Source organism: Cornus florida, unplaced genomic scaffold, assembly GCF_030987335.1.
Source record: "Cornus florida cultivar Cherokee Brave unplaced genomic scaffold, ASM3098733v1 CherokeeBrave_3.0.0_Hap2_Chr09, whole genome shotgun sequence".
Lineage (NCBI taxonomy): Eukaryota > Viridiplantae > Streptophyta > Magnoliopsida > Cornales > Cornaceae > Cornus > Cornus florida.
Genome location: NW_026775579.1, coordinates 53,098,480 through 53,116,863, shown reverse-complemented (window position 1 = coordinate 53,116,863; position 18,384 = coordinate 53,098,480). Strand labels below are relative to the sequence as shown.

General features: G+C 33.7%; 1 long non-coding RNA gene across 1 annotated transcript; it reads right to left on the bottom strand.

Moving 5' to 3' along the window:
• Window positions 1-3,279: 3,279 nt before the first annotated feature.
• On the bottom strand, window positions 3,280-18,274 carry LOC132273940 (uncharacterized). The gene is made up of 3 exons (XR_009470304.1): window positions 18,075-18,274; window positions 6,200-6,255; window positions 3,280-3,734 (listed from the first exon to the last, which is right to left on the bottom strand). It is a non-coding gene; the product is annotated as an uncharacterized LOC132273940 (long non-coding RNA).
• Between the last annotated feature and the right edge of the window lie 110 nt (window positions 18,275-18,384).

Here is an 18,384-nt window from a genome sequence, read left to right as displayed (position 1 = left end):
AATGAAATGGAAGGCCAATAAGACAACGCCACGTGTAAACAATAAATCGAATTGCGTGTTGTTTGGGTTGGTGGATGAATGAGCTGGAATGGAGTTGGAAGCATTCACTTTGGGCGTCGATGACACGGAAGCATTGCAAGGTGTCCCTTCTTTTGTCCGAGTATGAGCTGTCCTTTTCAGGGTACACATGTGTCGGGCAGTCGACCTAATGACTTTTTTTAAAAATAAATAAATAAATAATACAATATTTATTATGAGATAAACTACCAAAAATAATAATTATATGGGAAATTTCAGTAAGAGTACCGACGTATAAATTTTAATATCTCATTTTAGCTTTTAATAAGACATGTTTTTTTCTGTTATTGTTGACATCTCTGCTGGATCTATTTGCATGATTGCCAACTCTTTAGCTCTTTCTTTATTTTGAAGTTTCATTTGTCTGGTCTTTTCATTCTACGCTTTGGGTATCTCTTGTGCTATTTAGACGGGCTGCAAGAGTTTGAAATTGAGACTGATAAAGGGTTGTTCATCATTCAATTTGCTAATGAATTCGTTCTCTAATTGGTTAGAAGAATTATCCTTATTTCGGCTTTGCTTTGCCATTTTTCATCCTTGTGGTTACTCTAATAGTTGACATTCTTTAACACGGGGCGAATCATTTTTCACCTATATGTATCAACCCTTGGTTTGGGCAGGTGCAAGAAGCATTAGTAGGCTACCATACTGAACGAGTTATAAGTGTATAATTTCACATCACCTGGTACGAAAAAGGGGAAGTGCTATATATGTAGGATTTGTACACTTCGATTAGTATAAGGCCTTTTGAGGTAAAACTTAAAAGTAAATGCGGGCTAGGGCTCAAAGCGAATAATATTATACCATGTGTTGAGATAGGTCGTTACAAATGACATCAGAGTCTGATCCAGTCAAGAGTGTGACTAATGAGGACGTTGGGCCCCTGGAGTGATTGTGGCGTCCTTGTAAGCGAGTGCAAGAGGCACTGGCAGACTAGGCTGAGTTACAAGGTTCAAAGAGAATGCAACTAGAAATAGAGTTGTTCCATAAACAGTATCTGCCATAACTTCCACATTCTGGTCTAGGTCAGCAATTGTCTTATTGCTAGTTACAGGTGCATTAGCTGCGAGTTTGACTAGTGAATAATTTTTTAGTTGCTATCATCTAAAAAAATCAATAATTATTAGAAGATATTTACAAATTAAATTTAATACAATAAAGAATTTGCTACGTTATTATATACATGTTGGATATTTTCAGATATTATATACATGTTTGATTTAGTGAGTTTATTGACAAAACAATTCTAAATATCAGAATTCAATCAAAATTGCACCAATAATTCGGTCTACCATATTTGAGTATCTCTGGCATCTTTAAATTTTAACAGTTTAGATTTGACACGTTAACGGGTGTGTGTGTGTGTGTATTTTAAGAGTATTTTGTCAGTATACTCTTGAAGTCTTCTGAAACTTTGACATCATTCAAATCAGACACTCTGAATAACTTAGAAAACAAAGAATTGTTTTCAAATAAAGACTACCTAGTATTATTTAAAAATTGACATTTTTATAATTGAGTTTTCATATTACAGTTTTTTTAAAAACTGAATCAAGTGGAAGTTTTGTACAGTTTTTATTTTCAAACAACAGAAAACAAAAACTATTTTTAAATCACAAACCTAGCTTTACTTTACTTTCAAATCAAATTTGGTTGGAAATATTTTATTAGAATGTAGTATGATCTTTATTGAAACTATGTGTTGTTTGGCATTCTGCTAGATGGTGTGTTAGTTTTTATTTAAATATAGCTTGATTGAAACATTTTAATATTTTCTACTATATTTAAAATGTTTTTGAAGAACTAAACCAAACAAGTCCTAAAATGTTTTCTCAAGCTATATTTAAATTTGGATGCTCCACTTGTTTATAGGGGGTAAAATAGATAAATGTTTTCACAAGCTATATTTCGGTGATTTCAAAAATGACTTTAAAAAGCTAAACATAGTTAGGTGAAATGGTATGTAATTGAAAAGATTGAAGAGAAAAAATTCATACAGCCGAACCCATTATATGAGATCAAGAATGATGATGATTAGTAAGACCGAGAGCAGAAATAATTCAAATTCCAGGCAGTTGAATAAAGAAAGCAAGTACCTAGAAAGTGAGTATATATCATCCTCACCAAGAAGTAGATAAATGTTTTCACAAGCTATATTGAGGGGCTTTTTGGTCTTTTGTCTCTTGCAAATAATTCACCTCTCTTGAATGCTACAAATCACGCCGTTAGAGCATCTCTAATGCAAAATGCTATATTTCCATGCCAAATCTAATGTTTTGAGAGAAGTTACAGTGTCAAAATATTATTTTAGTAATTCTGCTCCAATAGTGCATTTCATCCAAAATGTTATATTTAAATTAGAACTAACAAGAAAAGTATAAAATTATGAGAGGTCTTTTGAAAGCTGCTATATTTGGCATTGGAGTGTCTTACTTTCATGCACATACTATATTTTGAATTTGAGAGGCCATTTGAGAGCTGTTATATTTAGTAATACTTTTGATAATCTCAAAATATGAGAGGTCTTTTGAAAGCCTATTGGAGTGCCTTATTTTCATTCACTTGCTAAATTTAGAGTTTGAGAGGCCATTTGAGAAGGTATTGGAGATGCTCTTAGTAGCAAAAGATTATAACCCTAGTGACGCTACTTATCCCTCGTAGATAATCTATCTTTACAGGCAAGTGGCAAGATAAAGCATGCTTGGGGATAGTTCTAGCAAACCAAACGAGGTTTTGTTAAGATGAAAGCATGCTTAGGGATTTTCTAGAGCTATTTACATTTAAGATATTTTAGCCCTCCTTTCGTGCTTTTGCAATTGTTTGTGGGTGTCAAATTGTTTTGCAATTGTTTGTGGGTGTCAAATTGTGTTTCTCAGGATGATGCCTAAACTTTTGATCCACTGGGCTGATTTAAGAAGCAGAAAATTATGTTGATAGACCATTACCAGTACCAGATTTTAGAATTTCGAAATACTTTCCAGTTTTTCTAAGTAGAGTTTCTGTGTATTTCTCAACATGCCATTACTTTTGGCGACATTTATTTGCGATAAAAAGATAGGTTCTTCATCTTGTAGAATCTTTTGAGGTCAGCATTTACACCAAAAATTTCCAGAATGTTATGTTGTTTATTGAAGTCGATGTGATCAATTCGGAAGCACCATTGCTTAACCTCGCAGGGTGGATTGATTAGACTATTTCAACTAGGAAGACTATAAAGCGGGCTTTTTAGGTGGATTGATTAGAGTATTTCAACTAGGAAGGCTATAATACGGCCTTTTTATTACAATTACAGAAATGTAATTGTTCAGATTTCACCATCACTTCAACCTGTGGTACTCTAAATGCACAAATGTTTCCCAGGCTAGAAACATGGGAACTACCCTGCCATATAAGACTAAATTGCCAATTATGAACTTGAATTCTTTCGGTGAACTCCAGCAATGGCCTCCGGCATCCAATTAATCAAATTAATAAGCCCCGCAACATCAATTACAGCAAACATTTTGATAATCCCGGTAGTATCCAGTTGCTCCATAAACAGTATCGTCCATAACTTTACGTCATCACCTTGCTCGCTGCTTCCCACAATTGAACTTCGATTTCAAAGTCCAGTTGTTCCACATTCTGGTCTAGGTCAGCAACTGTCTTATGGCATGCTGAAAGAAATTTAGTACAAAATTAGGAAACAGAGAAAAAAAGGACAAAAAAAAAAAAAAAAACACCTTGAATCCATCCGACCCGGAATCCAATTCTGAATCCGAATCATCATTCGGATCACAATCCAAATCGTTTGGATCAGAGTTGTAACCCTATATATGCCTATTGTCAGTGAGTATGTCTTTATACAATTGTATATATGTAGGGTTTTTTCTTAAAAAAATTTAGGAGGAGAATTTTAGGAGTCTCTTGTAACTCGGGTCTCTACAATTTCCAAACATGTAATTTAAAAAAAAAAAAAATTACACTTTATGTGGAAGTCACCCAATCAGATGGGCAACTGTCCAGTAGTAAAGCTCATTTAGCCAATGGAATGTATATATATAAGCAACAGACATGCTCTAAGTCTGCAAATGAAAAGAAACAATAAAGGAACATAAAGAAAGACTCATCATCTAAAATGAACTCTAAAAGAAATCATTGCTCCAATCGATTCTAGCAAATTTCCACTTCAACATCTTGAGTTCAAAGAATAACGCAAATCTACAAGCCAATTAACTTTTGAGAAAATGTGTTGTACGCCAATATTCATTGAAGCAATAAAGGAATGCCCGGCAGAAAATCAGAAAATAAAGTATTAAGACCAAGTCCAGGGGATTTTATGATTAATAAGTGTAACAAAGAAATAAAGATTTAGTCTGGGGTAATTAACATGGAATTCATTAGATATTTGAATTCTTAAAAGTTCAATTTTGGGTGATTAATTTAAGTGATTATTTGAATAGACAATGTGATTTCATGTGAAATAATAGCAAACAATAGATGCAGCAGAATCAATGAAAATTCTAATTTCAGTAGAAAAACCGTGCCAGTAGTGTCCTCCCACAACTACTGCAAACTGATGAGGTAGTAGTGCTCCTTTACTTGTTACCACAAAGTATAATTTCCGATAGTTCGGAAAGATCACCTTTCTCTCTCGATAGTACAGAATTGTTACAGCTATATTTCAATCACAATGATAACTAATATATGTTCTAAGTCCGTCGAAATGAAAAGAAAAAATAAAGGGTGAATACATTTTTGTGAAACACTATTATAACTAAATACACATGTATATATATTTATATATATATATATATATATATATATATAAGAAACAGAAATCTGAGAGGAGATCAAGAAACAAGTAGTACTTGGAGCCCAAGTAGAGAGAAGTGGAAATTGAGGTTTTAAATTAACCACCAAGGAAGCATCAATCAATGGAAGAAGAAAAAGAGAGAAATGAAAGAAATACACCATTATATCAAATGAGTGAATTATCCTCTCGCTCTCTCTCAAATACAACATTTTTTCAGTCAGCATTACATTCACAAGTTTATTTTCATCCCCTTGAAGATTTCGCCACAAACCAGATCTAAGGAATTGAATATCAAATTCTGATTGTAAATAAATAAATTAAAAAATATATATGTATTAGTACACAAATTTTGCTTCGCTGCGTAAAGCATACAAGGAAGAATAATCTTTTACTTACATGAGATAATGAATAGAATAGAATATCTGCTTGTTAATAAAAACATTACACTGAATATACTATTAGTACTCAAATTCTGCATCGCTGAATAACTCTACAGCAAATAATAAGTCTCATACTTTAGTTGATCTAAGGAATGAAATATTCAATTATGCTTGCTAATAAATACATCAGATTGACTAATACATTGTTTGGAAATCAAATTCTTAGTGTCTAAGCTTGGTTTGTTTGGGAGTGCTTGTTAATGATACATAGATTTAGACATAGCAACAAATAAAATGAAATAAAAAAAAAAAACATAGAGAACCAACTTGAAAACACAAGTAGGAGGCCAGATTCAGAGACCAAAACACAAATGAAAATTTTCTATGAGCCTACACACAACATGCATTAAAATAATAATCAGTAAGCGAATATAGCAAAAATAGTTTCCGAATATAGCAAATGGTTCCTCAAAATGACAATGAAACACAAGCAGCCAGAGATTCAGACATTACAGCAAATAAAATGAAAACATAAAAGAACTGAAGAAAAATAACTCAAAAACAGAGTCATGATACTCAATTTTTTTTTTTCCAAACATAGCAGATATAAAGCATCTGTAATCAAAACATAAATAAGTATATGATCCAACCAGATGTTCTATGAGTCATCAAAGATCAACAACAAACACATACCATAAAAAAGATAACTCCCGTAAATATCTCTAAACCCTAATAATATTTTCCCAAAATCCTTATAAAAAAGTCTTGACTAATTAATACAAATCATTTTCAGAATAGTTTCAAATAAATGAGAATGACAACAAATATAGCATCCTTTAAAAAAAAGTAATAAAAATAATTTTCAGAGTAGTTTCAAATACATGAGAAATACAACAAATACAATACAGCATGCTTAACTAACAAAAGAATTGTCTCAAAAACATACCATTATTTTCCCTACTCCACTCATTTCCAAGCAGTTTCTCTTCTGAACAAGTACACCTAAAATTTGAGGAAAAAAAATAATATTTTGAAATATGGACAATAGCAGTTGAAGTTTTTTTTAATTCATGAGCAAGGCAGTAATATAGTCAAATAATACATAAAATTGAAAAAAAATAAACTATCATTATAGACCTGAAAATGAAAGGTCACACTTTATTAATCCAAAGCAGCACTTCTGATGCTAATATTCAGATAAAAAAAACAATTGCCTGGAAAGACATTTCGTTACCCAACGAATGGATTCTCCAAAATGAGAATCATCCAGCAAAAATTGATAATGACATAAGTAACCTTGATAGAGTCCAGGAATTCCTTGATGGAACGGTCAGAATAATCTTTGATGCACAGCGTTTTCTGACTAGATCTAGACCCTCTACTTTTTTTCATAGATCAGATAGTAGTTTATTAGGAAAAGAGGCTGAAATTCCTCCCCTACCTAGGAAAAATTCTAATCCACATTCAAAATTAAAAGATATCAAACTAGAAGGTTTAAAGACAGAAGATCAAGTTAATCATCCTTGTTATATATAGGATAATAGGGAATTAAATTCCTCCCCAAGTTCACCTACTCCCACAGATTTTGAGGCACGTCTCAATCCCATTAATCCCCAGTTAACAACTATAAGTAAGCCTTTTTCATATAATCTTCCAAATTACAAAAAGAATATGACTCAAAACATGACAAAGAAAAAAGAAAAACCTTTAATAATAATTACATTGATAAAGAAAAAAATAAAATTCTTCGCAAATGGCAAAAATTCATGCTTGAACACAAGTTAGAAGTCTATTTCTTTGATTATTTAGAAAATTATCATAAGAAGGTTAACGTATTAACAAAAATTAATTGGACTAAATCTGATAAAACAACAGTTTCTTCTACTCATCCTCCCTTGGAGTCGGTCATCCTAGATCACATGGGAACCGAAATTATTGCCTCTCCCCTTAAGATCAATAATACCTCTGACCCCGATGTTCGGAAAATAATCGAACAAAACAATTTCACTAATCAATACCTTCACACTATTGGTACACAGTTAGACAAACTTGAAGTAACAATTACCCAGCCAGCTCGTTCTAAAGAATCTTCTCCTCCCATAATAGAACAACCTCTAATTTCCATGCCTACTCAACGGAAAGGACTTCCCGCAGCTATTCCAGACCCTTCTATTGTTTTCCAAATTGAAACCATTCTCAAGACACTCGAAAAAGGCAAGGCCAAAGTTAAGGATGAAAAATCAGTCACTGTAATACATACCAATACTGATTCTGATCAATCTCCCTCATATTCTACTTATACATCTGAAATCAAAGCTATTGAAAATGCCTTCTCAAATCTAGAACTCAATTGTATTTCTAACAAACGAGTCAACCCTACCAGCCTGACAAAAAACTGGTACCCTCGGCCAACTCCTCCTGATTTACAATATGGGGAAAGAAACATTCAAAATCAATTTTCTGTTTCTTCTGATAAGTTCTATGAGTGGAATATAGATGGTTTATCAGAACAAAAAATCCTTAACAAATTAAAATATCATTTTAAGTTAATAATATTGTATGTCATTGCTTTGATTGACACAGGAACTGATCTTAATTGCATTCAAGAAGGTCTTATACCAACCAAGTATTATGAAAAAACCACTGAACAATTAAGTTCAGCCAACGGAAGTAAAATGGTTATAAAATACAAGTTGTCTAAGGCTCATATTTGTCAAAACAATGTGTGCTTTAAAACATCATTAGTCTTAGTTAAAAATATGACTGACAAATTAATTTTAGGAGTACCATTTATTTATCTTTTATATCCATTCACAACTAATAATGAAGGACTAGTAACCTGGCCTTTTGGACAAGAGGTCCAATTTAAGTTCTTAAGTCATCCTTCCCGTAAAGAATTACAATCAGTCATTAATTTCTCTGTTTCCAAATCAACCAATCTACTTCATAGCAAAACCCAACAATTAAAATTTCTAAAAGAAGAAGTAAATTTTAAGCGAATCGATTCACAATTAGCTGACCCAATTCTTCAACAAAAAATCCAAAATTTTGAACAAAAAATAAAAGACTAAGTCTGTTCTAATATTCCAACTGCTTTTGGCACCGCAAAAAGCACTCGGTTAAATTACCTTACATTAAAGGGTTTCGAGAAAAACATATCTCCACTAAAGCAAGACCAATCCAAATGAATCCAGAAGTAATGGAATTCTGCAAAAAAGAAATTTCTGATCTTCTTCACAAAAAGATCATTCGGAAAAGCAAATCACCATGGTCATGCCTAGCTTTTTATGTTGAGAAAAACTCTGAAATAGAAAGAGGTGTTAGTAATCAATTATAAACCTCTCAATAAGGTTTTAAAATGGATTAGATACCCTATTCCTAACAAAAAGGATCTTATCAGCAGGTTAAGTCAAGCAGTTGTTTTCTCTAAGTTTGATATGAAGTCAGGCTTTTGGCAAATTAGACTTAGAAAGAAAGATAGATATAAAATTGCTTTCACCACTCCATTTGGACATTATGAGTGGAAGGTCATGCCTTTCGGACTAAAAAATGCCACGAGTGAATTTCAAAATATCATGAATGACATCTTCAATCCCTACAGTCATTTTTCGATCGTCTACATTGATGATATCTTGCTTTTTTCACAGTCAATTGATGAACATTGGAAACATTTGAAATCGTTTCTAGCTACCATCAAGAAAAATGGACTTGTAGTCTCTGCCTCGAAAATCAAACTATTCCAGACCAAAGTCAGATTTCTCGGTTACCACATCCATCAAGGACAAATTCGTCCTATTGATAGGTCACTCCAGTTTGCCGATAAATTCCCAGATGAAATTCTTGATAAAACTCAACTCCAGATATTCTTAGGATCTCTTAATTATATTGCTGATTTCTACAACGATCTCAGAAAGCAATGTAAACCACTATTTGATCGTCTTCAAAGTAATCCTCCTCCATGGACTTCCATTCATACTAATATCGTCAAATCCATAAAGCGTTATGTCAAGACTTTGCCATGTCTTGGAATCCCTAATCCTGATTCCTTCAAGATTATTGAAACCGATGCCTCATATATTGGCTATGGTGGCATCCTCAAACAAAAAGTTAGTCCAGATGCTCCCGAACAATTAATTCATTTCCATTCTGGTGTTTGGACAAATGCACAAAGTAACTATAGTACTATTAAAAAAGAAATTTTATCTATTGTTTTATGTATCAGTAAATTTCAGGATGATATTTTAAATCAAAAATTTTTGGTTCGTGTTGATTGTCAAAGTGCAAAATATGTTTTGGAAAAAGATATTCAAAATATTGCTTCTAAACAGATTTTTGCCCGCTGGCAAGCTATTTTAAGTATATTTGATTTTGATATAGAATATATCAAAGGCAGTGACAATTCTATTCCAGATTTTCTCACTAGAGAATTATTACAAAAACCCAATGGCAAACAAACAACCTCCCAGACACCCTCCCCTGGGGCAGCAACCAGTTAAGCCATTTGAAATATGCCCAGGCGCCCCTTGTGGCCTCCCAGTTAAACAAGAATCGTCTTCCTCTGCTCTTGCAATGGTTAACAGATTCCGACTCCTTACCTCAGAATCCAATTTCAAGTCAGCCCTAGTTAACCCTCCACCAGATCCGTTTCAAATCAAAGCCCCAGTAAAACAACCTTACCATCCGCTTCCAAAAAAGTCAGCCAGTGATTATTTTGAAAAACCTTATATTCCCCTTTTTTATATTAAACCACACCTCAGTCACATAAAAGATCCAGTCACCTTAATGAGATCCTATTTCCCAGGTAACCTCCATTTCTGCCCAAATCATCCCCACAAGACACTAGCCTTTTACAGAGATATTCTCTACCATACTAACTCCATTCTTATCAAGTCAATACCAGATCGCAATGATCCAATCAAAGTCATTTATCATTCCCTAGACATCCAACGGATCATTTCCATGGACGAATGGGGTATTCATCCCTCTTTGCTTCAACCCCTGCCTAATCATGAAATTCATTTCAATTACTATGATTATATGGCAGCATGGTCAACAATTTTGTTACACTAAAATGAATCATTCACTCATTTTTGGTTTATCAATTTTGACAACAAATTCAAAAGTCAAATCCTAACTTGGTTTTTGAAATGGTGGTCACAACATGGAACTATTCTAGAAATCCTTCCACTCACTCTTGCCGAACAAGTCAAATATTTTCATACAGTTCACAAAGTTAACAAACATAATTCTCAATTCCTAATTCTTCTTCTCTTCTCTTGTAAGTACAAGGTCCCATGGATATTCAAATGGCAATATGATATCTAAAACAACGTAGCCATTCGACGACATTATGTCAAATGGTGGGAGACTTTCTAGTTTGACAGAATTATAGGTTATGTTGAAGATGAATATCCAAAAAATATCCAAGTCAATCCAGCACAAGATCAAGTCATCAAACAAAGTAAGCCAGAACAGTCATCTTCTGTGAACACATCCAGATCCAGAAGGCCTCCCAAATCAGAAATTGCAGAGCTTAAAGAATTGGCAGCATCCATCATTGACCGCATCCAAGATCTATCCCAAGAGGAAGAAGACAATAATGAAGTTGATGATGCCTCTTCCGCTACTGAATCAAGTCACCCAAGGGATCCATACTCTAATCCCTTTTTCCAATATAGTCAAAATCCATTGTAAGTTCAATTTGTTACAGTAAGTAAAAGTTAATATTTGCTACAGTACCTGTCGGCAGAAACACTATTTCTACAGTTCCCCGACAAAAGTACTATTCATCTACAGTAACTGTCGGCACAAACGACAAGAATAGTAAATCACTATTCATCTACAGTCAGGTTCAGTCACAAAAGTCAAAAGCATCTTTTTAAAAGCCGGAAATTGCGCCGAAGATGCCTGAAAGATGTCTCCAACAATTCAGAAGCTCAGTTATAAATACAGATGCCAATCTATTTGTTAGGCAGGCTTCGAATAGGCTTAAAATTCTTCTGTATAATTCACATTCCTCCTCTCATCTTCTGATTGTTCCTAACAAATGAATTTGCATCTGTATTTATAAGATCCTTAACTTAGAGAAAACAACTGCTTGACTTAACCTGCTGATAAGATCCTTTTTGTTAGGAATAGGGTATCTAATCCATTTTAAAACCTTATTGAGAGGTTTATAATTGATTGCTAGACGGGGAACACCTCTTTCTATTTCAAAGTTTTTTTGAACATAAAAAACTGGGCATGACCATGGTGATTTGCTTTTCTGAATGATCTTTTTGTGATGAAGATCATAAATTTCTTTTTTGCAGAATTCCATTACGTCAGGATTCATTTGGATTGGTCTTGCTTTAGTGGGGATATGTTTTTCTCGAAACACTTTAATGTAAGGTAATTTAACATAGTGCTTTTTGCGGTGCCAAAAAGCAGTTGGGATATTAGAACAGACTTTGTCTTTTATTTGTTGTTCAAAATTTTGGATTTTTTGTTAAAGAATTGGGTCAGCTAATTGTGAATTGATTCGCTTAAAATTTACTTCTTCTTTTAGAAATTTTAATTGTTGGGTTTTGCTATGAAGTAGATTGATTGATTCGGAAACAGAGAAATTAATGATGGATTGTAATTCTTTGCGGGAAGGATGAATTAAGAACTTAAATTGGACCTCTTGTCCAAAAGGCCGGGTTACTAGTCCTTCATTATTAGTTGTGAATGGATATAAAAGATAAATAAATGGTACTCCTAAAATTAATTTGTCAGTCATATTTTTAATTAAGACGAATGATGTTTTAAAACATACATTGTTTTGACAAATATGAGCCTTAGACAACTTGTATTTTATATCCATTTTACTTCTGTTGGCTGAACTTAATTGTTCAGTAGTTTTTTCATAATACTTAGTTGGTATAAGACCTTCTTGAATGCAATTAAGATCAGCTCTTGTGTCAATCAAAGCAATGACTTCAAGTTTGAAATCTTTGTTGATGATAAGAGTAACCTTAGTATACCATTTTTGAAATGATATTTTATTCAAGGTCTGGAGGTGATGTGAAGGCGTTGAGCGGGCAGATCCTTCTTCATCAGATAATGAATCTTTCTCTTTGAAGGAGAAAGCAGGATTTGTGTTAAGTTTTTGTATCTCATTGGTTAGAACTTGGTTTTCCAACTTAAGATTTCTAAGATCAGTTTTTATTATATTAATTTCGGTTTGTAAGTCTTGGATGGTGACTTCTCTGGGTTGATTATTAAATCTTTCAAGAGTTTTATATAAACTAAAATTTGGCTTAGTAACTTTTGGAGCTTTAATTTCTTTGTTTCCTAATAATATCTTAAGTTTTTTAAGATAGGAGGATTTTAATTCAGGATCTTCTACTTTACTTATGAGGTCAATAAGAAGATGTTCTTGTTCTTCAGTTTTTGAGAGAACATTGAGTGATTTAGGATTACAACAGCTATCTTTACATCCTATTGTAATATCAGGAGAGCTAGGGGGTTCTTTAGAGAATTGGGAAGAAGAAGAAAAACCGACTTCTAGGTCACTATCATCACTTTCATCCGTATTTCTTAATTGGAGGATTTGGTAAAGAGATTCTTTATTTTCTTCAGAAATTTGTAACTGATTGATCTTCTTTTTAACATAACAATCTTTTGCAAAATGGCCAATTTGCCACATTAAAAACATTTAATTTTACTTGTATCTTTGGTGTCCTTTTTAGAATCTTTTTTACTATATTTCTTTTTCGGTTTTTGTTTTTCTTTAGAATAGTATTCTATTTTTGGGAATACTGATTTTTGATTTTTGTAGTTCCGACGATATCCTTTGTGACTTTTTTTTTTTGATAAGTGACATCGTTTGTGACTTTTATATGACTTCCTATGGGTGTTGGCCTGTTTTCGTGAGGGTGCTCTAGGTGGGAGACCATACTGTTCACAGAAGGTACCCATTTCATATTTAGCTCGCTTTTTATCATTATTGAGCTGGTTACTGATTTTCATGTCAATGCATATTTTTAATCCTTCCTTCTGGATTAAACTAATGATGTTACCATAGGTAAGGTTATCATAATCTATGACACCTGTGATTTTACTAAGGGTTTCTCTGATTTTATGGGCAAAGAGACTTGGTAATCCATTAATGAATTTTTCTTTCAAGAATGGTTTGTTACTATCGTCTCGGAGCATTACCCAAGATAAGAATACATCCTTGAGTTGGTCGTGTATTCGGGCAGTAATGTTACTAGGGGTTCCTATGAAATGTTCAACGATGGTAAAAATAAGTGTTGACTCCGTCGGGAACACCTCGTCCTACGATGTCGTCAAAGATGGGAAGGCCATCATTGTCACGTTGAACAACATTTTTGATTTTTTCACGGGAGTCTTCTGTGAGGTTTTTTTCCCACCAAGATTTTAACATCCCAGTAAATCCTGAAGTAAGTAAATCAACTATATCTGGTTGACTAAGGTCATGTGAACTAACGCAATTGTTAGCCACCATAAATATATTATTTAACTTGTTAAGGATTTCTTGTTCTGATAAACCATCTATATTCCACTCATAGAGCTTATCAAAAGAAACAGAAAATTGATTTTGAATGAATCTTTCCTCATATTGTAAATCAAGAAGAGTTGGCCGAGGGTACTAGTTTTTTGTCAGGCTGGTAGGGTTGACTCGTTTGTTAGAAATACGATTGAGTTCTAGATTTGAGAAGGCATTTTCAATCGCTTGGATTTCAGATGTATAAGTAGAATATGAGGGAGATTGATCAGAATCAGTATTGGTATGTATTACAGTGACTGATTTTTCATCCTTAACTTTGGCCTTGCCTTTTTCGAGTGTCTTGAGAATGGTTTCAATTTGGAAAACAATAGAAGGGTCTGGAATAGCTGCGGGAAGTCCTTTCCGTTGAGTAGGCATGGAAATTAGAGGTTTTTCTATTATGGGAGGAGAAGATTCTTTAGAACGAGCTGGCTGGGTAATTGTTACTTCAAGTTTGTCTAACTGTGTACCAATAGTGTGAAGGTATTGATTAGTGAAATTGTTTTGTTCGATTATTTTCCGAACATCGGGGTCAGAGGTATTATTGATCTTAAGGGGAGAGGCAATAATTTCGGTTCCCATGTGATCTAGGATGACCGACTCCAAGGGAGGATGAGTAGAAGAAACTGTTGTTTTATCAGATTTAGTCCAATTAATTTTTGTTAATACGTTAACCTTCTTATGATAATTTTCTAAATAATCAAAGAAATAGACTTCTAACTTGTGTTCAAGCATGAATTTTTGCCATTTGTGAAGAATTTTATTTTTTTCTTTATCAATGTAATTATTATTAAAGGTTTTTCTTTTTTCTTTGTCATGTTTTGAGTCATATTCTTTTTGTAATTTGGAAGATTATATGAAAAAAGCTTACTTATAGTTGTTAACTGGGGATTAATGGGATTGAGACGTGCCTCAAAATCTGTGGGAGTAGGTGAACTTGGGGAGGAATTTAATTCCCTATTATCCTATATATAACAAGGATGATTAACTTGATCTTCTGTCTTTAAACCTTCTAGTTTGATATCTTTTAATTTTGAATGTGGATTAGAATTTTTCCTAGGTAGGGGAGGAATTTCAGCCTCTTTTCCTAATAAACTACTATCTGATCTATGAAAAGAAGTAGAGGGTCTAGATCTAGTCAGAAAACGCTGTGCATCAAAGATTATTCTGACCGTTCCATCAAGGAATTCCTGGACTCTATCAAGGTTACTTATGTCATTATCAATTTTTGCTGGATGATTCTCATTTTGGAGAATCCATTCGTTGGGTAACGAAATGTCTTTCCAGGCAATTGTTTTTTTTTATCTGAATATTAGCATCAGAAGTACTGCTTTGGATTAATAAAGTGTGACCTTTCATATCCTTGTGAATTGCTTTAATATTTAAATTTGTTTTGATTGTTTTGTAATAAATTATGTAAATCAAACCTAAGGGTTGAGATCCAGGAAGCATAGTGTCACGCCCCGCCTATAGAGGTTGTGCCAAACAGGCGACACGCAGACGCTGAGGAGGACGCATGGCATGGGAGTTTCTAGAGTCTTCCGGAGTATTCTAGAGTTGTGTGGAAGATTCTAGATATGTGTAGAATTGTGTGGAAGGTTCTAGAGTTCTCCAGAGTTGTGTGGAGTAGTATGGAGAGTTCTAGAATGTTGTAGATATTTATGGATAAGTATGGAAGTGTGAAGAAGGTGGGAGAAGATTCTAGAAAATCGATCTCCACCATCGGTTAAAATGCATCCTAGCCGTCCATTAGGGATGGGGATGCCTATAAATAGAGGTAGGAGTTCATTTTGTAGACAAGTCCTAGAGTGAGTCTTGAGAGCCTTGTAAAGAGCTTGAGTGCTAGCCTTGTACAAAGCATTCTTTGAAGTAATAGAAGTGTTCTTTCCTTGCCAACTTAAGTGCCTTAGTGTGTGTGAGTGTGCAAGCCAAGTGAGGAGAGGGCGAGGGCAACTACAACACTAGTAAGCGCATAAGGGGAGTGTGTTGGCTAAGGTGTGCACGGAAGTTAGGCTGACCAAGTACTTGCGAGAGTGGAAGCAACGTCTTGGTGCCGCACGGGAGCAGCTAGAGTGGTGCTGAAACTCTAAGCCCGTGACAATAGGGTAACCTGATATTTTAATATTGAGAGTAAGGGCTTTCAATAGGTGGGGATCACTTAGACTAAAAGTGAAATCTGGGTAACAATTAAAATGAACTGGTCCATTACAAAGACTTTTTTCCATTACTCCTAAGAGGCTGAGGTTATAATCAATGAACCTAGCGTCTCTCAGGGCCAATAGAACAGAGGCATTAATTCCTCTGGTTGTGAATGGGTTAACTGCTACTTGAACTAGTCCTATATGAATAAAATTGTATCCTCTTTCTCTATGTTTTTTGATTGCTTCAACGGTGAGTAACTGGCATTTTTCATGTTCTTTAGACATATATTTGTTCTACTGTTTTGACTGCGTAATCACTAATAAAGGTTGACTTAAGGAAACTAATTTCATAGATTTCTTTAGTTGGGACTCGTGGGATATTCCAATCCCTAAAATCCAGGTTACTAGCTTCTATACGATATTCTTCTTCATTAACTATAATTGGAGGAATAGGAGGTAAACTGGATCGAGAACTCACCGATGAGGTGGATCTGAATAAGCTATTCATGATTACTTAACACAGATTAATCCTGTTTGGTCTACTGATGAAACAGACTGCTTTCATGATTCTGTCAATCTAGTATCTAGATCTTATCCAAGCGTTCATCTACTCATGCCACACCGCTCAGGCCCTTCACCGGGACTTACTATTTGGTTCCTAGGACTTATTGTTTGGATCTAGACTCACAGGAAGGAAATAGATATGACAGATCAAAATCAAGAAATAGAATGCTTCAAGTAAGACTTATGTAGAGTTAGTAAGATAAGAATCATAAACAGATTAAGAGATCAATGACAACATGGCTCTGATGTTTTAAAACACACATTGTTTTGACAAATATGAGCCTTAGACAACTTACATTTTATATGGCTGAACTTAATTGTTCAGTGGTTTTTTCATAATACTTAGTTGGTATAAGACCTTCTTGAATGCAATTAAAATCAACTCATGTGTCAATCAAAGCAATGACTTCAAGTTTGAAATCTTTGTTGATGATAAGAGTAACCTTAGCATACCATTTTTGAAATGATATTTTATTCAAGGTCTGAAGGTGATGTGAAGGATTTAAGCGGGTAGATCCTTCTTCATCAGATGATGAATCTCTCTCTTTGAAGGAGAAAGCAGGATTTGTGTTAAGTTTTTGTATGTCATTGGTTAGAACTTGGTTTTCCAACTTAAGATTTTTAATATCAGTTTTTATTATATTAATTTCGGTTTGTAAGTCTTGGATGGTGACTTCTCTGGGTTGATTATTAAATCTTTCAAGGGTTTTATATAAACTAAAATTTGGCTTAGTAACTTTTGGAGCTTCAGCTTCTTTGTTTCCTATAATATCTTAAGTTTTTTTAAGATAGGAGGATTTTAATTCAGGGTCTTCTACTTTACACGGATACTGTAGATGAATAGTACTTTGTCGAAGAACGGTAAAAATAGTGTTTCTGCCGACGTAGCAAATAGTAACTTTTACTTACGGTAACAAATTAAACTTAAAATGGATCTTGACTATCTTGGAACAAGGGATTAGAGTATGGATCCCTTGGTATTATACCTAAGGATTAAACTATAATCTATAAATTTATAGATTCTGTATCTACATGGTCTAATTTCATTGCCTTAGTTACAAATGCTATGAACTAATTCTGTTTTTATCTTCATTTTAAAACATGCAATATAGACAGATAGGCTCAATTTTTTAAAAACAATTTTCAAAAATCTGTTTTCAGGAAAAAAAAAAAAAAAAAAAAACTGTTTTAATCCAGTTCTCTGAAATTGGACTTTTTTTTTTAACTGTTGAAAACAATTTTCAAAAACTGTCAATCAAGTGAATTTTTTGTTCAGTTCTCTGATTGAAAAAAAAAAAACTGTTATGAAAAGTAAACCAAACATGCCCAAAAACAGTTTTCTTTTCTTTTTTTTATACCCATTCTGATTCAAGTAAATAGAGATGAGTATAAACCATTCAAACAGAAAACTCACAAATATGGAAGACTTTTGTGTTCGATGTTCCAAAAAAAATTAAAGAAAAATTAGGGTTTCGCAAAGAAAATCAATTAAGTTTAACCGAACTACAAAATCGAAAAATATTTGATTATACACATGTTGAAATCGAACAAAAACAGAACACATAGAACATAAATAGGCAAACCTGGTTTGTAGGAGTTTTTCAGAACTTCAGATCTTCAGAGAGCTTCAGATCGGTCGTCGTTTTCAAGATAAAGAGCTGCGCGTAGAAACCCTATTTTGTTCCAACTTTACCCTTTTATCCCGGCTCGTGTCTTGTTCCAACTTTTGACAACTTGAAGCCTCCGCTACAGTAGTCAGAACAACATAACACGTCAATAGTGTTTCACATTTTGGCCCAAATTTTGGTTTTGTTTTGGTACTGTTGGCTATAAAACAAGTCCAGTAAACATGAAGTGATCCAAAAAAAAATTGCTACTGTAGCAGGGTTGGAA